The following is a 17,598-nucleotide window of genomic DNA, read 5'->3' on the forward strand; positions in this document are numbered from 1 at the left end:
TCACCGTAAAAAAAAAAAATTCTCTTAAAGGAAAGTTGTCAGCCCTGAGCCCCACTTTAAAACCTTAATTTGAACAACTAGTGCTCGAAAAACAAATGTCAGATTGTTAGGATGTGAATTACACCTTTCGTGTAATACAATTGTTGCATTCCATCAAGTGGAAGTATATCTCGCACATCTCCCTGTCTTGATATTCATTGTTATATAAAATCTATATTTATGGTGGTGTTCTTCCTTTTTCCGTGCAAATATTCAAAAACGTGCCATAAAGGGAGGGGAGGAGAGAGGCGGGGGGGGGGGGGGGTTGGAAGATGGAGAGAGCCGTGAGTTGAGGAGTGGCTGGAGAGGGAGGGCCTGTGCGCATGACATCATTCCCTCAGCTTCCCTGCGCGGACAGAGCTCCGGTTTCTCCAAGTGCGCACGGTGGCTGCTGTTGCTGCTGCTGCTGAGGGAGCGACTCCTCCTGCCGAGAGCCCAGACGCGTCCCGAGCAACCTGCGCTCCTGGGGTGGATTGGATTTAAAACACACACACCAAAAAAGAAACAGAAAAAAAAAAAAACATTGAACCCGGCACAGGAGCCCGCGAACTGCTCCTCACTGGACCTGCCGCAGGGACGCACGCGTTTTGAGCACGAACCCGGGGATGTATTGCTTGTTTTAACCATGAAGATGTGAGGGGTTTATAAGCTGAGAAGGAAGAGAAAAAGGAACTCCGAGGCTGACAAAAGGTAGGAATACTCCTCTCCATCCCTCCATTTCCCCCCGGACTCTCTCCATCTACTCTCAGGGGTTTCTTTTTGGGTGTTGAATTTCAATCACAGTTTTTAGTGATTCTCTCAACATTTGGCATGTGGGCATGTGGTTTCGGAGAAAGCTCGAGCCATGCGCTTTGCTGCACGGGGACGCAGGGAAGTGCCCAAAAGAGAAGCACCGTGTCAGAATACTGCAAAGAGTCCAGCTCCAAGCTGCCGCGCACGGAGCTCTGCGATGGGGAGAGATGCTCGGCACGGATCTGGACTCAGCGGGAGACCTGACTCTGCCACCGCAAAGCTGCTGCTGGTGGTGCTGGTGGTGCTGGTGCTGGTGGTGCCAGAGCATATGTGCTGCTTGTGCACGAAGGATATCCATCACTCCGAGCGACGGCTGTGTAACGGGCACCCGCGGCTCCCCCCTCTGCATGAGAGTTAGTCACAGATCCCATAGAAATAAATGAGGAACGTGAACGTTTCTGAAGCCGAGAGGAGACACGAAGAGGAATCTCGGGGATGCGTCTTGCACTTGTATGCGCTGGAGATTACGCGTGTTTGTGAATCATCGTTTCTTTTCTCGGGCGGAGATGTGTGCATGTGTGTGTGTGATTGTGTGTGCGTGTGTGTTTGAGAGACAAGAAAGAGAGAGGAGAGAGGGAAGTGTGTGTGTGTGCGTGTGTGTGTGTGTGTGTGTGGGGGGGGGGGGTCGCTCCATCTCGCATGAAGTGCATCTCCACAGGGGGGTGTTTCACTAACCAAGTCGACCGTGAGATGATTTGCATTAGAATCCACTGATATGCACATGCCCGCGCATCGTGGCACATCCAGTCCCCTTCCCTCGCTGGCATCGATCTGAAATGCCATTTTTCTATATTCCATCTCTCTCTCTCTCTCTCTCTCTCTCTCTCTCTCTCTCTCGCTCTCTCTCTCTATCTCTCTCTCTCTCTCTCTCTCTCTCTCTCTCTCGCTCTATGAGGTGTCCATGTTGGACTCTTTGGAGAACCCCTCTGCTGTGCGGTGGTGGTCGACAGGACCCCCACGGACCTCCCGGCTCGTTCCTTTGCGCATCAGATTGGCGCGATGGCGAGTCTTAGAAAGGCAGTTGGGCTGATTTCAAGGTGCGCCACTTGAGCCTGGGTGACTTTTTGTGTCGGTGCTGATGCTCTTGTTGAATGCTGCACAGTCCCGGCTGGAAATACACTCCCTCCCGTGGATGTGGAGATCCTACCTCCGTGGATATTGGCGATCTGTCTTTTTATGCCCAGTGAGAAATAAAAAGAAACATCCACACGAATGTCTTAATTCCAAACTTTCTCATTGGATATCATTTTAAAACACATCTCCATTTGCCTTTTATCAAATGCTGTATTATCATGATAAAGTTTCGTGTAGCCTATCAATTCCCACACTTCTCCTCTTGGGCGCTCTCCATCACCCAGATCCGTCATCTCTAAAAGCATCAGAGATTTACGAGATCTGATTATCACGTGACAGCATATTTTTATTTGAGGATTCGTGTTGAAACAATCACCCCCGAAACAATCGAGTCAATCATATTATTTTAACCCGAAGTTGTGCATTTTGCATCTTCTTCCGTCTCCTGCTTCGATCGCAGGCAGCGCGTCTGCAAAGCTCATAAAAGCCGGAGGAGAGAACAATATCTTGCCAGCGCCCGGGTTGTTAAAAGAAAATGGCTTTATTCATTTTTCTCTGTACCCGTGGTAACTTGGTTATGGCTCTTTTTTTATGGTGCCCGGGAATGGCTTACAGGCTCGCAGCACGATGTAATGTAATCAAATTCATGATGTGGCTGTGTGTTACAATTCCCCGTGATGCTCCGTCACATGAGACATTTTGGAGTGACCCCACCTCTCTCTCTCTCTCGTCTGCCCTCCTCTCCAAATACACACTTGCACGCGCAGAGTGCCGAGGAGCAAACCCAAGAAAGGCAGGTAACCTCCAACAATGATTTGTTTTAGCTGGAAGCACCTCTTTCCTGCAGAAAACCCCTCTGGAGACAAGCCAGTGTCCTTTCCAGAAACCCATCCTATTATGACATCAGATGTATTCTCACAACCACTGAAATGATTTATTAGTCTATATTTTATGCACATTTCGTCAGCATCATAAAGTTTGGCCTCCTGCAAGGGAAAACATAAAACAAGTGGAGATGATCCACAGTCATGAAACGGATGACGTAATGCATGAGCTGCTAAATTTACAGAGACACAAGACGTTTGAATTCTCTCTCCGGTCGTCTCTGTGATGTTACATCATTTTACAGCACCCGTTGGGGCCACTCTTCTTTACAAGATGTCACTATTTCAGTTTATTCTGACCACCGCCCCGGCACGGATTGGTCTGTGTGTGCGTTTCACATCGTCTTGCTGATATTAAGACGCGGTGCCACCCGGCGATCACCGCACGACAGGAAGGAGTCCCTCACTCGCTGATGTCTCAACAGACAGGCCCCCGTGGAAGGACAGCCATTACAAACCCTTCCCTCAGACTTAATGGGCCGGACACGTTTTATGAAGCGTCCCCTCCGCGTTTGTTCACGGGGGCAATCAAATACCCACTGCGGACGTGGAGAGAGGCCACACGGTCTTAAGCTGCTCCACTGAAGTTACAATAGAGGATTTCTCAAAGAACAACGTCGTTATAGAGTTTGATGAAAGGACTCAAGCTACTGTTTCGATGAAAAGGCTCTTCAGAGGAACTCTCGATCTCCTGGTCGCTTTTTTGAACCTTTCATCCATCTCTTAAGATCAAAACTCTTGTTTAATTTTTCGAGTGCACATGGAAGTAGGTCACCTTTCTGGAGGTGGTGCTTGACAATCCGCGAGAGCCAGGTTAGTTTAACGCGACATCCATCAGCCAGCCTCTCTGTATGTATGAGGCGGCTGATTGGATGGCATGTTTAAGCATCCGGTGTGTTCTGCTGCAGAAGTGCACTTCAATCATGTTCACCTGTCACCAGCTGGGCAACAGAGAGCGTCTCAGGCACGTGAGACAGGCCGCCGCCGTTCCAAATGGTCGCCATGCATCGCACATGGTGACAGACGTGCAGCATCTTACACACACACACACACACATGAATATATATATATTCTTTTATTACAAATCGAGAAGAGGAGCTGGAAGTCACGCTCTGCAGTCTCATTACAAGCCACCAGGCCAAAGTGCGTGACCATGTCATTAATGCAGTCAGAATGGAAATAGATGTGGATGGCATGGCAGAGCGGTTGAAGGGAATCCAAACACATAAAGTGAGAGAAGAGAGGAGAAGATAATATTTAATCATACTTTGTGGAGAGCTTCTCCGACGTGCACGGCAGCAGTCTAATTACCAGGAGAGCGCTTGTTAGTTGTCACCTGCAGATAAACAGCAGACTTTTTTTTTTTCCAGCCTCTCGTGTTTTTTTTTCCCCTGCTGCATGTGACAGAATTTGAAATTCAAAGTGTCTGAATGTCAATTTCAGAGTATCCCACCTCATCACCTCCACCCGTTGAGCCCCTCGCAGACAGAGAATGACACGTGCAACCAAAACTCCAGCAGTTTGGCACTGCAGCTGTAATTTAGAGTGAGTTAATCATTAACGAAAAGCAGAGGAGTGCCGGTGTAATGTGACAGAGCATTTTTTTTTTGTACTCAGCCTTCTGTCCAATGGTGCCATATTGTACAGTAAATCTTGTCAGGAAGCATATGGTCTGCAAATCCAAATGCAAATGAGTGCGGGGAACAGCAAAGACCGAAATTGTCCTTGCGTCTTCTGAAGGCTGGTTTGTCATTTCCTATGGCTCAGATATAAGCTCTTTAGAGGAAGACTTGACTGCCAGAATGAGGCCAAAAAATGCAGTATTCACGTGTTTCCCGTGAAGCAGTCTGACCTGGTTTGAGCCCACCGTGCAGCTTGACACTTTAATGGCTTTGATGTGTACACGTTTTCCCCGCTACACGGGAGAAGATGGTGGAGAACCTGGAGAAATGCATGATTCCTGCTCCCTTCTATAGGAGAGAGAGGGAGGGAGGGCTCTTGCTTGTGAAGGATTGGGGCATGAGTGTCAGGGCCCCTCTCTCCCTGGTGAGTATGCCAAGCTTCATTTCATAACACCCACCCATGAATCAATGTCTATTCACGCGTGTCACGATCTCAATCGCGTGCTTACACATGGTCTCCGTAAGGTCATTATATTGTTTTCAGAGTCATCACACATACGGTTCATTTACACATCACCATCCCCGCCTGAGTCTTAGCTCAGGTCGAAGCAGCATGTTTAAGCATTCAAAGCCCTTTTTTCCTTAAGGATAATTGCATTGTTAATATGTGTGATTACAGAAGCTGCAGAATATCCCGACAAATAATGTGTTGAGGTGGAGTCAGAAACACACAGCCAGAGGGGACGTGTCTGCTGAAGAGGAGAACCGAGGTGGAAAGTGTCCCATCCAGTAAAACTGTTTCTATACGACACATTTCCTTTGTAAAAAGAATATTAAAACAGCAGTTTGGCAATATGGGAAAATGTTAATTCATTTTATGTGGCCTCGCCCTGCCCGATCCAACAGACCTTCTTCATTCCTTACACGGCTGCTTGTACACTTCTGCTAATCAGCTTTGCAATAGGGTAAGACGTGAGATGGGGGGGGGGGGGGCTTTCTTTATCAAACAGAGAGGCTGTCCTATTTCAAAACTCTTTAGGCTTTCATTGAGATGTTTTATCCATTGACTCCAGAGGTCACTTGACTAGTAGTCATAGTAGTATCAGTATTCTGTAATGTTTACAAAAAGTGCAAAAGTAATATTTTATTAAAGTATTAATGTTTTTTTATTTTATTTTGGACGTTATTCCCTGTTTTATTTTGATTAGTTGATATAGTGATGCTGTAGTTTGTAGAACAACAAGTGAGGTTCACTGTGTCAATGTGACGTGACTTTTCTTTAGCCCATATTTGTTAAAGTTTAGGAAGCTGCCGCCATAAAAGCCATGCCGAGTCATTCCTTAGCAGTTCCTGTTTTCATTCCACTGACGGACATGCTGCCAAATATCAGTAGATTAGTTTCATACTGAAGCAAACTTAAAATACGACTACTCTCAGATGAGGTCTGGAGTTATACGGAATGTGTAGTCCTCTGGGATTTCTAAGTGGATGTATGGACGTTTGTTCTCGATGGAGGGTGGAGATGAAGGCAGCAGCGGGAAGTGTGAGTCTAATATTATGTGAATCGAGTCTGTGTGTTAACTCGCAAACGTGAAATGCGGCAATTCTGAGCTATTGACGCTAATTAAAGTTTCTACGTGACGACGTCCTTTCAGAGTCCTGCCGTCCCGGAAAGAAGCTGTGTAATGGGTAACAACTAAGATTAACGTGAGTGGTCACAGGTAGAATCAAGTTAAAAGCGGTTGTGCAGCAGATGAGTATTGTATTGTGTATTTTTTCTTGGAGAAATCATACATTAAATGAAAGTGTAGGTTTTCATTGACATGATTAGCTTATCCGAAGCCTGGTCAGCTGCAAGGAATTGTTTTATTGTCCAAAACCATGTTTGACCCCTTCACTTCCACTCAGATCACAGTCACTGCTACTGTGAGCTAGCTAACACATCAATAATAATCATTATCACATCAACGCAAATATAGTGGTGAGTATTTTCTAAGGGCTGCTGCACGCTGGAGGATTTTCCATTCTTGACCGATTAAAAACAAAACAAAGGGGGAGACCACAAACATAACAGATTTCACAGATTTTTGTTGTAGGAAGCGATCTGGAGTTGAGTTGGTTATTTATTGTTGTTTTTAGTCACAACTGTAGAAGTCGCAATATCCGGTCAACTCTCTCTCTCTCTTGTTCTCTCTCGCTCTCTCTCGCTGTTGCAGGTTCCTGTTGTTGTTATTCATGTTTGATAACCCGAAGCCAAACATGCTTGATATTAAAGATTCGAGATCGGGGAGTCTTCAAGACAATCAGTAGCATCAAGATTATTTTGTAAAGCCCCACACACCAGTTGGGAACGTCCCTATGATTGAGCTTTGTGAGTGTACGACTCTGCTCATTCTCTCCACCGAGACCACACCTCACAGTTTAGTCCTCTTTACCACATCAGGGCTCTTGTTAGGTGACTGAGTTATTGATGGCTGTCATATCTGTTACAGCTTTGGTCATTTAAAAAGAAAAAATCTCCCTCTCCTTTTCTTGTTACTGCTGCACTTTGTGCACAAAATGAATCGGCCTATTCAAGAAAACTCACTTCCCCAATAATTACAATGAATGTGGTGATTAGGTTCTCGAGTGACTGATGTTTAACTCCGTTTTCCTGTAAAAGTTTCCGCTCTAGAGGTAGACTGGGGAAGGAAGATGGGGATACAGGTAGTGCATCCAAGACAATACCTGGCATACAAAAGCCAATGGCACTTAGACAGTAAAGGGAAGTTGTTTATATTCTTGTCCGTATTTAACAGGGGAGATTTTAATAGCTCAACAGTCACTGGTTGCAGAATGACAGGGTGTTTTCTGGAAAGTAGACAAAAAGAAAAAGCTTTCACTGGATGAGATGGATGTAAATCTCCTCCGGGAGAGACGCTTCCTGAGGGTTATTTGCCACAGCAGCCCCCACCCAGCCCCCAAGCGTCGTATTCTTGAAGGTCACTGTAGCAATTCACCTCCCCCTATTTTCTTGCCTATGACAACTCCAGTGGGTATTACCGGATGTTTCCCAGCGAGCTGGTTGAGCAGGGGGGCTGAAGATGGACGCGGGTTTCTGAAGAGGATGCATCTGGAGATGGGCAGGGTTAACAAAACACTTAGTTTGACCTGTCTGTTTACTACTGGCCTGCATCATAGTCAAAGACATTATGAAGAATTCATGATTCATCCACTGTCTTGGAAACTCATCTATGTTTAATTAAGAACTGCATACTGTAAGGCAGCAGCCGTGGTCCCCCTGTGGTGTGGCGAGGGTCATCACCGGGAGTGGGTGGATGGTTGAAGGTGCAGCCAAGGAGGAGGAGGAGGGGGAGGTGGTGAGAATGTCACGCTAGAGCGGTACAGAATTAAGACAGAGGGTGGAGAGCATTGGCGGTGGCCTTGTGCGTTTCATCTGCAGGCCCTAATAAAACCCTCACAGGCCAGCATTGATCTCTCCCAGAATAATCCATTTAGACTGAGCGTGCCTGGCCATGTGGGGCCTCTTCAATTATTAATGGCAGAATGCTGTGCAAGCTTCCGTTAGGATGCAACAATGTGCTCTGGGAAACCTGTGAACTGCGGACTGCAGGAGAGCAAGGAGGACACTGAGGGTGGTATGGGCGAAGTGGCAGATGGAAGGAGGACATGCTGGATGGAGATGTGATGGGTTACAGAAGGGAAGGAGTGGCAGAGGAAGAAAGAGATAGGGGCAGGTGGATGGGAAGACGAAATGAGGAATGAACAGGGAAGGAGTCTTTAAGGTAAGAAGAGAGTGCACTAATGGGTGATGGGAGGAGGACTGGTTGAACAGAGATGTGGTGGGCGCCAAAAGATGGAATGAGTGGGGGAGGAAGAAGGAGATGGTAGGCAGGAGGATGGGAAGAGGAAATAAAGAAACTGGGAGGTCAGGAGAGTGATGGTGGGAGATGTGATGAGTACTGGTTGGAGAGAGATTTGATGGGTCTAACAGAAGAATGGAACGAGTGCTGATGAAAGGAGAGATGGTGAGGGGCAGGTGGAAAGAGAAGAACATATGGAGGCAAGGAGAGAGAGGGATGATGGCCCATAGTGAAGATATGCATGTATGAATGGTGATAAGAGACATGAGGAGGGAAGACAACAAGTAATGGAAGACAGGATCTGGAACAGAGCAGATTAGATGGAGGAAAGTTTATGAAGACTGAAAAAGACAATGAGGGAGGGATGTAGATAGGTCAAAGAGTGAAGGACAGAATAAAGGGACGATAGGGAACAAATAAAGGAGGAAGAGGAAGGAAAGTTGATATGAAGAAGCACAGAGGGATGAAATGAGGTGGAATAATGGTGGGGCTGGGGCAAGAAGGAGAGGAATGAGTGGATGAAAGAGAAGCGGGGAAACTGAGACAGAAGGATTGAGGGCATGACAAGGGAAGGAGGGAAGACAGATACTGTGAGAGATCTGAAGAAAGGAGGTAGGAACAGACAAGAAAGTAGGTGAGGAAGTTGGGGAGAAAGGATGAGATACGGGAGGTTAGGGAGCATGAGAGGGAAGCAGCTAGAATTATAGATGAGGTAGGGAGGAAGAGATGACTGGAAATGAGGCAGGAATAGATGGGCAGGAAGAGTGTTGAGGATGGGACCTTTTTAAAGCAAGCACGAGCAACTATCGATCATGGCAGATGTATGGTTGTTATTGTGCTAAGTGGAGGCATGTCGGCTTGACTGCCTGGACAGTCGATCATTATTTATTGCTGCACTCACCTTAAATGCTTTAATACAGAAAAAAATTAAAGTAGGTGGACAATGTCAACGGATGTCTCCTTGCATGGTCACATCATTCAGAGTTCACAAACAGAGCGATGATGAACATAAACTATATTCCAAGTGTGAATATAGCATCGTGTTTTGTAAGTATTCTGTACGCTCAGAGATACATATCATAAACTCCCCCCTGTTTGCCTTGTCTGTATTCTTCTATCTGCAGCTCACACGCAGCTCTCATAAATCCAGACAGATTTGTCTTACCTGATTCCCCCGGCATTCAGCATCAACCTCTCCTTCTATCACTGTAATTCCCTGCACCCTATTAGGCTTTCTACCCGACGCCTGTTGCCTGAAATCCGGATGTCTGATGCGGTGGAAGACAACTGGAATTGAAAATTCATCTGTGCGCTCGAGTGATTATGTCTGGCACATTTTGAGAGGGTGTATCTTGGATTCACAAGAGCTCTAACCTTTTTGACCTCTCTGACACTTTGCTGAAATGGGCCTTTTGCTTAAATTTCACCAATTTGGATGTGTGCTTTTCTACCTCATAGGAATAGCCTTTGCTCAAGTACCTCTCTAATTCCTTTAGTTGAATTTGTTTCCAAATTGTTGGCCCCTACAATTTGTTGGCAACCTGTCCAGGGTGTGACCCACCTCTCACCCTGTTTCAGCTGGGATTGGCTCCTGCTCCCCCATTAACCCTCAGTGGATAAGTGGTATAAGTGGAAGGATGGATGGGCTTTATTGTGAAAGTCCCCTGCATTGATCCTATCTAACAGTAAAAAGTCAACAAGTGGATGGAACTGTTCATCTTGCACTAGTTCAGCAAGAATGCAGTAAGAAAAAGGGACTTTATAATGGCTCTTACCCAGTCGGTGTCAAACAGCCTAATCAGATGGGCTAAATGGTGTAGCGATGAAACTATTAGCACACGATAGCATACCAGTAGATTTCTGTTTAATTAGTCGGACCCCATTTCCCACCACCTCGGAAGCAGCCGTGGAGGATTTATTGTTTGTCCACCGACATTGATTATTGGATTCTAGTAATTGTTTCGCCTTCGCTTGATTAACAAACCTGTGTTTTCTCCAGAGGCTAGCTCGATAGCTGACTGGGATTGCAGGGGCCCCAGACAAACTCCTGCCGATGGTGTGGTCTTTACAAAGATTGCAACGGGGGGGGGGGATCTTCCTCGCTTTGTAATTTTTGTGTCAAGGGGGGATTATTGTTTCACGCTAACAAGACGGCAAAGACCATTAACTAAGGTGACAGTGTTTAGTGAATGGCTCCTTGTGTGGGTGGCCCCGGGGGCTGATGCGTCCAGGTGCTCTGTGTTTTGTGATTTCTGTCCAGCAGCGGAGGGGATGATTGATGATAGGTGTGTGGATCTGGATGTTCCAACCATGGCATTGCTGGCATGTTAAGAATTTTCCTTTCTCTCTCCCCTTTTTCAAGGGGAGGCTCCAGAGATGTTGGGCGAGAGGGAGAGGACGTCCCAGCTGTGGAGGAATGATAGATAATTAAAATGAGGATGTAAGGGTTTGGAGGGAGTCGGTGGTGGGAGGTCAGCATACTTGTGTTCTACTCAGATATATCTCCTGTCATAAGCCCCGACACGGGTCAGATCTTTACCTTTCATTTGATGCCTTTCACAGATGTACTTCTGGGAAACTAGCATTCCCTCTGCAGTCCCATGAAACCCTGACTGAACTCTGACTCTCATCCCGAGAGATGGTGTTCGGAAAAAATTCAGCTTGTTCTCTTTAGTTGTCAAACATCACACTGTACAGAACACACAGCTCCTGGAGGGGTGGGAACATTTCATCAGTGAGGTACCGTATGGTAGTTTATTCTCTCTGCTCAACATCATATAAGCATTTACTGATATAGTGGCTGCTGCTTTTTATATACAGTACTGTGGCAGCATTTCAATATGAGACCACCAGCACAGTGCCGTTTACATCGAGCGCTTGGGAGTTGAAAACTAGAGCCTGACTGATAAATTGACTGGTTGATAAAAATCGGCCGACTCAAACCTTTCACCGCTGTGTGAATTCCAGTGCTCATATAAAAACGTTTATTTTACAGGATAAACATACAAGCACATATTAAGAACAAGTTAATATACAGTATACAGAACTTGAATTCTGTATACTGTATATTTAGTTGTTCTTAATATCCGCATTGACTCCAACGGGCTCTTTTGAAAACTGCTCTGCTTTTGTTGCAACTTTTGCAATGTGGCAGTGCAGTGCGTTGGCCATTTAATCCTTTGCTCTTACATGTCTTGAACATTTTATGGTCACGTGGTTTTAGATATTCAGATAATCCCACTGTTTTCCTCTTTGAGTGTCTTCCAGTGACGACCAAAAGCCTTGACATACAAACTAAATGAGCAACGATGAAGGATAAGGCTAGGATTTCTACTCTACGCTCTACTGCTAACCTAAGGCCCCAATCTGCATGTTGTGCCACGGCTTTTTACCTTTTCGCCGCCTGTCAGTTTGGGATGTGAGCTCAAACCCATGCACCTCCCGGGGGCAAGAACAGAATTCTGAGGGAAAGGGGGAACGACGGCTACTTAAAGGTAATTTATTTCTGCTGTCGCTTTGTTGGGTGAAGAGGAAGTGACAAATGCGAGCAGGTTGTTTATGAGGCCTGGCTAAGTGCTGGCAGGGCTGCTTTCCTCCGAGGTAGCTGGCTCTCTGTTTAATTCATGTCCTTGGGTGGTGCATTGTTTTGTGGAACAGTGTGTGGCAAGCGAGCTAATGAGAGGTGAACCTATCTGCTTCTTATTCTCCATCCGCCAACCTCTCGCTTTCCCCCTGCTCTCTCTACCCTTTTTTTGCCCCTGTCCTTTTCGTTTTTATGTCCCCTGTCTCCCTCGACCTCTTTTACCTCTCACTATGTCATTTCTGTTTGCCCATCCATTCTTTTCTGTTTCACTATTTTGAGCACTTGAGTCAGAAAGGCCTCCCTCCAATCTCCCCCAGCCTCCCCTGCTCGTCTGGAATGGAAACATGAAAATGGAGAGAACCCTCCCCTTCCATCACTTCCTGCCAAATATATCAGTCAGACCTTTGACAAACCCAAATAGGATGGCCGATTCCTCAAAGCTGTCCCGTTCATCACGTTGTCTTCCCAGAGATGGAAGGCATGCTCTCTTCCCGTCCTCCTTTTCTCCCCCTCCTATATTTACGGTCAGTGAGTGAGCGGGGGGGAGGCCAGGTCACTGCTCGCCCTCTTTGGCGTTTGAATAGAAAAGCATCTCAGTGCAGCAGCCCGACGGTTCTAAAACACTCTGCAGAAAGACAGGGTGAGCTGAAATGTCGACCTCTGCTCTGCACCTACTCAGCTCAACCACGTTCCTCTGCCTTGTCCTCCTTCTCCTCCTGTCTTTGTAAAGTGCTGTTTTAATTGACACCCAGAAAAAAAAGCCCTAGTTATCTGGCTGGCTGCTCCTGTTTCATGTCAATTGAGTTACATTTTTTTCCCCCTCCTGCTCCTTGTCCATCATTCCTTTTCTGTGAGTCTTTTCCCTCTGGTTCTCTGCTTTCCTCTTTGCCTCGTTCTTTCTGTTTCCCCCAGCTATCGCTCTCTCTCTTTGTCGCTCACTCTCTCTCTCTCTCTCTCTCTCTCCTCCTTCAGCTCAACACCATCTCCTTCCCCACTGATTGCCTCTGTTGTCTCTCTCTTCCCCTTTCCTCCCTGTCTAGTTATTTACATCTCCTTGTTGTCCCCCCCCCCCCCCCCCCCATCTTCCGACATGTCTCCCCTGCGTTACTCTCTCCTCGACTCTGACCTCAAATTTCTTTCTATGTTAGCTTCGTGAATTATGAAATGAAGATCTCAACTAAATATAGAATCGGGAATGGAAACAAAACAATGCTTCGTCAAAAGCTGGTAAACTTTTCCACAAATGATGCTGCTGAATAATTCAGTTTTTTGGTTCTGCATTGCTGTTTCACATTTGATGAATGTTTTAATATTATGACTACAACATGAAAGAAACATGTTAGCAGTAAAATTTACGTTAACACGTTGAAATCATTTATGTTTTCCCACACTCAAATTAAAAATATTTACTCCTGGTAGAACGAGGTGTAAGTAATAAGAAAAAATAATTTCAACAGTGGATATGTTTTATTACATCTTGGATGTAATAAACCCTTATGATAATGATAAGTAACTGAGGCTTGATATTTATACATTTTCTCACATTATTATTATAATTAACTAAAAATGTACTATTTTTTAATGTAAAATATACACAAATTAATAAATAATTCTAAAAATATGTCGTCCCTGCATTGTTAACGTCTTTGTAGATAATGTAGTGATCTAAAGAATAAATAATAATAATAGTAATAAGAATAAGAATAAGCTACCATTTGTCATGGGAGCAGTACATGATAACAGCTTTCCTGACAGCCAAAGCGTTTTTCTGCATCACGTTCTGTAATTCTGAACTTGGCGGTGGGAAGCCCCATCCTCCGCTCTGCTGCCCGTGACCAGTTTTGTTTGATTGACATTTATCCACATCCTTCCTATGTCGAGGCCCTTCAGCTCTGAAAATGAAAGTAATACCTTTTCCCCGGGATCTGTTATGATAGCCATCTGAAACATACCTCCCCCCCCTCACCTCAATACTTTGTCTTTTCATCCATTCCGGGGTGGTCATGAGCAGGTGAATCTCATCCATGACTGCAGGCGCACTTCCTCCTGCGATAGGAGGCTGAAGTGACAGCAGACAGACAGATGGCAAATGTGCTTTGGAGGAAAAAACTGTTTTTTCAATGACACTGGTTTGTAGAAAGAGGGACAGAGACTTTTCACATGTCTCTTCTTTTTATCAAATATAGATTTTCAGTATGCAGAGAGACACAAACCAATGAATCCAAGAATCATATGTCTTTCAGTAACACATCAGCACACTATATCTGCTGCTTGTAGTGGAAGTAGAATATGCATTGGCCCAAAACATTTGTATTTGTGATTTTACAGCAAAATCTTTCAATAAAAAAAAAGTATCTGGGAAATGTAGAACACAAAGTGCCATTACCAGTTTCACATGCCCCCTGGATGAACTTTGCACCCATCCACTGCTTTTCAGACAACAGATATACGTATTCCTGTATGTCACCTACCAAAATAGCTCTTAAGTGCTTGGTGTGCGATGGAGCCCTCTATAGTGTTCCTGGGTCAAACGCCAGTCCCACTTAACATTGATAGTCACCTGACATGTATTTTTTAAAAGCTCTGAGTGCCTTTTTCTTATTCGTCCCTCTTTCCCTTCTTTTTCCTCTCCCACTTCTTACCGCCCAGTGCCGTCACTCTGACATGTTTCATCAACCTGCAATTTTTTCTTTTTAGACCTTTTGTTTTCATCTATTGTTCTGAAAAGCGATTATGACCATCAGACGGCGCCATTAAATATTTAGCAGCGCTCGGGCCGCTGCTTTCACCGGCTTCACAGGAACACATACCGCAGATGTTCAAAGAGGCTCTGTCTGCAGCAGGGACAGGCAGGGATATGTTTTTATCGAGGGGCAGTCAATCAATTAAAGAAGAGCGGCCGAGAGCATGTGTGTTTGAAGGACGGCGATCGCGCATGTGTGTTTCTTTGACCTTTAGACACAGACGCCTGCATCTCTGTGTGTCTGTCGTGTGCAAATACATGTATTAGATTTCTGTACGTGTTGTGAGTGCAGCATTTAGGATTATAACCATTCCTCAGTCTGCTGTGTGTGTGTGTGTGTGTGTGTGTGTGTGTGTGTGTGTGCGAGCGAGCGATTGTGTTGCCTGCCCCTCAGATTACTTTGCTGTTCAATATTAGAACATTTATATGCAAGTCCATCCTCCATCTCCACCGCAGGAAGAATTGGAATGATCAGTCGCTTGAGAGGACGATAAATAAGCTCCTCTACTATTGATTTATCTAAAGACATTGTGGTACAATGGCAATAACACAAATTAACTTTCATTTGACTGCTACATTCAGGAATCAAGTTGAAGTCTAACCGGTTGGACCCTTGTGTGATACTGCCCTATGTAGTTCTACTTATTGTACTTTCGACATTGTGTATTTGGGGAATCTTAAGTCATCAAATAACAATGTATTTAGATTGTGACTTTTTTGTAAAGGTGCAATACAAGGTGCTTGACAATACAGTCAAAACACAACAGTACAGTAAAATGCAATGGTACAGCAATAAAATGAGAATACGACAATACAATAAAATGCGACGATAAGAGTGGCATCATGTTCAAAAGTAAAATTGATTGAACAGTTTTCTTGATATATGATTGCTGAAAATTAATATAATTAAATAATATGAAACTTTCTGAGCTCATGAGTCCACTTGATCAATTTATACTATCACGAATCCTTCTGTCTGCCAGAAATTGTGTTTTAATATTGACTGAAAGTAGCTGATTGATCTACCTGTACGAGAAGGTTCCTCATCATGTTGCCCAAATTTTTTTCACTTGATGTAATAATTATACATTTTCCATGTTTAAGTCTCTAGCTGCTTTGGTTCAAATAGCTCGAACTGAATTGCTGCTCAGCCATTTTGATCCAGTGATCCACGATGAGGTGGTGAGTGTAACTGAACTCAGACTCTGTGAACTCCCCTCTCTTGGTGGTTGCTGTGGTGCAGACAGATGGTCGATTAGTCTACCTCACTGTGGTTTGGAGTGCTCATCCACTGCTGATTCACTTCCTGCTCTCGGCTGAGATTCCCTGACAGAAAACACTTTGAGCAGCTTGAAATAAAAAACTGCAGCATTTTAAGAATAAAAAATACAGAAGGACATCATATCAGTGGTGTAATCGGACCTCTGTCGCAGCTCCGAGGCATATTTCAAAGACAGTGGAGAGCTTATTAATTAATATGAATGAGTGAGGTATGTTAATAGATGAAGGTCCTGGGTTTTAATGGCTGTCTAGTAGTGGGCACTGAGAGGAAAGTGACGAGTCATGATATGTGCTAGTACGGGCCAGCCAGCTAACCCTCTCCTGCTTCCTCCCTCTCTGAGTCTTTGCCTAATGGCTGATAATGAAGAAGGAATCTTTGTAGAGATGACATGTGCTCGTCCTTTAGTGGACACACACACACGCACACGCGCATGCACACATACACGCACATGCACACAGCCATGGCTGACTGTCCTTCAGAATACCAGGCTTGACATTAATCTTTAAATGACTGTTGCTTCTTCCACAAGACTTTCATTCCATTAGTGGCCATGTCTTGAGATGGAGCGAGATTGCCAGAGAGGCAGGGAGGATGCAGCCTGTGTATCTATGTGTGTGTGTGTGTGTGTGTGTGTGTGAGAGTGTTGCGGGTGGGATGGGACGGCGGGGAGAGAGCGCGGCGGAAAGGATGATGTCAATGATAATGGAGGACGAGGACAGAGAGAGAGTGAAAGAGAGTCGGGGACAGGATGAAGCAACACTGATGTATCAGTGAGACAGATGCATTACAGTGATATAGAGAGAGAGAGAGAGAGAGAGAGAGAGAGAGAGAGAGAGAGAGAGAGAGAGAGAGAGAGAGGACACAGGTCATTTTAAAACGCTGTCCATGTCAGATTCTGTACTTCCCCATGGACACGAGTTTTAAAGCATGTTGATTTGACACAGAAAGCACCGGCTCGACTCCCTCCTGGATGTTTTATGTCCTTTAATCGGAACCATTTGTCTCAACGTTTGTCCCTAACCTTGGACACGACCTATAGAAGCATAATGGTGACAGGCATATCATACCTGTGTCGTCATGGTAACAAAAGTATGACCCCTAGTAGTGTACTAGCTGCAGGGAAAGATACTGTACCTGTGTTGTCATGGAAAGACTTAACTCACAGTTTCGGTTGTAGAACAGTTATTTGTACGAGTCTAACGACGACATTGTTGCTCTTTACTTCTTTTAATTATTATGGCCACTAGAGGTCGTCCACTAATAAAATTAACTAGGCAGGCTCCAGTAACCTGTTTCAATGACTGTAAGGATGAAAGGCATGATGCCCGATGGCTGCACCGATATCTGAGACATTTCAGCTTCATCTTTGTACAATGGGAGGAAGAGGAGATGCGTCGTCCATCTTTATTGTCAATGAGCTGTTTGCAAAGATGACCCGTTGGGTTGTTTATTTCCATGAAAGTCTCGGATGTTATCTCATAGCTGCTATAAGATAAATGTACTACTACTGCAGTTCATTGGAAAGGCCTGTGGAAGACTTTCTACTCAGCAACGGATGATCGTTACTCTTTTGTGACTCCCTTGATCCGTCAATGTAAATGGCTGATTGTCTTTTATAAACATTCATTTGAAACCACATACTTTCTCTGATGTATTCTCCGGCTCTACTCTCACCCTCTGTCCACCACTCCTCTTCTCCACCTTTCTCTGTCTCAC

General features: G+C 45.0%; 1 protein-coding gene across 4 annotated transcripts in view; it reads left to right on the forward strand.

Moving 5' to 3' along the window:
- The first annotated feature begins 463 nt into the window (after positions 1 to 463).
- The window catches only part of ptprsa (protein tyrosine phosphatase receptor type Sa), a 215,371-nt gene continuing 198,236 nt past the window's right edge, over positions 464 to 17,598 (forward strand). For all 4 annotated transcript variants that reach the window (XM_062395296.1, XM_062395299.1, XM_062395298.1 and 1 more), the window contains exon 1: positions 464 to 729. The gene's annotated coding sequence lies outside the window, so the exon portion shown is untranslated. The remainder of the gene's footprint in view (positions 730 to 17,598) is intronic.

This window comes from Platichthys flesus, chromosome 9, assembly GCF_949316205.1.
Source record: "Platichthys flesus chromosome 9, fPlaFle2.1, whole genome shotgun sequence".
Lineage (NCBI taxonomy): Eukaryota > Metazoa > Chordata > Actinopteri > Pleuronectiformes > Pleuronectidae > Platichthys > Platichthys flesus.